The sequence below is a fragment of the Myotis brandtii genome, unplaced genomic scaffold (assembly GCF_000412655.1).
Source record: "Myotis brandtii unplaced genomic scaffold, ASM41265v1 scaffold143, whole genome shotgun sequence".
NCBI classification, from domain to species: Eukaryota; Metazoa; Chordata; class Mammalia; order Chiroptera; family Vespertilionidae; genus Myotis; species Myotis brandtii.
The window spans coordinates 2,704,591-2,707,204 of record NW_005355115.1 but is presented as its reverse complement, the minus strand read 5'-3'; the positions used below and the strand labels follow the sequence as shown (position 1 = coordinate 2,707,204).

The window sequence follows — 2,614 nt, the reverse complement described above, 5'->3', positions numbered from 1 at the left end:
GTTTTGAAAAACTACAGGTGTCAGGAGAGAGTGGGCAAGGGGAGAAGGAGAGGGTTTAAAGGACAGGGTGGGAGGCCAGTTTTGTGGTGCAGCCTGAGGTGGAGGGCTCACCAAGAGTGACACGTGGCGTGGCTTGGAGGCGTGGCTCCCAGTCACCAGCTTGATGCTGCGTGCTCTCCATGTGGACTGAGCCAGACATAAAGGACTCTTTCTAGGCCAGTGATGGCGAACCTTTTGAGCTCGGCGTGTCAGCATTATGAAAAACCCTAACTTAACTCTGGTGCCGTGTCACATATAGAAATTTTTTGATATTTGCAACCATAGTAAAACAAAGACTTATATTTTTGATATTTATTTTATATATTTAAATGCCATTTAACAAAGAAAATGAGTTCGCGTGTCACCTCTGACACGCGTGTCATGAGTTCGCCATCACTGCTCTAGGCTGATACATGTCCCCAAGCCGGACGCCAGGCTCGGCCCCTGCTGGTGAAGGCACCACGCGGGCCCCCTGGCCGGCTTGTGTGCAGGGCACAGCCTGTGCAAGTCACCAGAACTGAACAGCCAGACGCCTCATTCCAATGGGGCCTGTGCCCACTGAGGACAGGACACGTAGGGTTCAGACTGGGTGGCGAGAAAGCCGCAGGGACAGTGTGCGTGAGGACATGCGGACAGGCCTCCTTCAGGCTTCCCTTCCCCTGTCCCCAGAGTTTGAACTTCTGGTCCCTTGCCATTCAGTGCTACCAAGGGGACTCAGGTGAGTGGGAGGAAAGCCATGTCTTTCTCCAGCAGCTGGAACAGGTGGTTCTTCTCTGGAAGACAAATGCGGGTGACAAACAGAAAAAGGCCAGCAGGGGATCAGGTCCCATAAAAGCACACACGGACAGCGTGCCCTTCTGTGACACAGGCTCGCAGTGATGGCAGACCCAGCGCATGAGACGTGCCCTGGGCAGGGACACACGTGGCCCTCAGAGCTGTAGGCAAGGCGCAGGCCTGCAGACTTCTGGGGTCTCTCTGGAGCCTGCTGGCAAATGAGTGATTTTACTGTTTCTTGCTTCTCAGCACCACTGACATCACCACTATAAGTTGGGGAATCACAACCACATTTCAAAGAATCATTCAGTTTGCTCATTAAGATTCTATAGGAATTTCCCCCCCACAGCAGCAGCCTTGCCAAAACAATGTTAAGAATAGGCCTGGTAATACTTTTCACATTTGTCAGCAGTCATGAGCGTTTAACAGGGTGTATGTCCAGCAGATGCATACAATTTCGGAATCAGGCACTGGATTTTACACAGTAACTCGGAGGATGTGGATTGGCCAAAAGAATTCTTTAAAAAATGAAGCAAAACACACACCTTGGGCATGGGTTACCCGGGGGAAGCGAAACGTGTTCGCCACTTCATCTTGTGGGAGAGTGTTCGATGCAGAGGATATCAGGAGTAAAATATGTGTGTGAAATTAAATTCAAAAGTGATTAAATCTGGACATTTTGCTTCAGTCAGCTCCTACGGTAAATTCCCCCAATCCAAGGGCCTGAATTCTAAGCATGGAATTGTTTGTGACACGGCGGCGCCCTGTGCTTGTCTGGGCTGCAGCCGGTTGGAAAGGGTCCCGGTCTGGGTGCAGCTGGGACGCGGTCAGGGTCAGAAGTCTCCTTGCTGAGCAAATGGACGGAGTCCGACAGCCTGGAAGTTTTCAGCCAGGTAAGATAAGGCCCGCGGAGAACGAGACGCTACCTAAAAAGAGGTAATGAAGTAAAACTTAATTATAATGATTAAAAAAACCTAAGTACCACACATTAGTAACTTTATTTGGGGAGTGTCCGTAGCGAGTTCCAAATAAACCGCTGGCTGCCAGCGTCTGGGCTGCGAGCACTGGCCTAATTGGCCTGTAAAGAATCCTTCCAGGCCGGGCCCTCGACGTCCTGGAAGCAGAGAAAATGGGCCTCGGTGCCTCTGGAGGCTGGAGACATGGATGTTTCCTGAGCCCCCAGCTCCACTCTTTGTTAGTAGTTGGAACTGACCAACGGATGATAAAGAATTGATGGCTCTTAACTGTAACCATAACGTTCTAATTTAGCCTCGGCTGGGACTTTTTAATCGCCAGAGGTACATCTACAAACGGAATTTTTCTTGCTTTTTGGGCAATCACGTAGATGGAGATTAACCCTCTTCTTCCCCCAGGCCCTAAACATTATTTTGACCGAAATGTTGAAGTCAGGGGTTTCGTGTAGACACAGCTTAAATGAGTCATTAAGAATTTTATTGGTTAGAGTAGGCATATTTTTTCCTAGTAGACATAATGACATAACAGTAATAAAAATGTAATATTCAAGTAATTGCTGTAATGTAATTATAGCTTGGTCATAAAGTAAGATTAGAGGTCTGGGATGGCTGTTCTGTGGGTGTGTGTTTTAACGTCTGAATGCAGTCTCCGAGGTGCCTGTCCCGTCTCCCGGGGCTGCTGGTGCAGTCAGTTCAGCACATACCCAGGTGGCCGGGAGCCCAGCTGAGCCAGCACTATCTGGGCGTCCTGTTTACCCGGTCTGCCCTCGCTGGACACTGGCATCCTGCCTGCCTCGGATACCTCATCATCGCAGTAACTGAATACA

At 49.7% G+C, this 2,614-nt stretch overlaps 1 protein-coding gene across 1 annotated transcript in view; it reads right to left on the bottom strand.

Moving 5' to 3' along the window:
• Positions 1 to 418: 418 nt before the first annotated feature.
• Positions 419 to 2,614, bottom strand: part of SUPT3H (SPT3 homolog, SAGA and STAGA complex component) — a 451,623-nt gene continuing 449,427 nt past the window's right edge. Inside the window, exon 14 of the mRNA XM_014535365.1 lies at positions 419 to 1,739. The gene's annotated coding sequence lies outside the window, so the exon portion shown is untranslated. The remainder of the gene's footprint in view (positions 1,740 to 2,614) is intronic.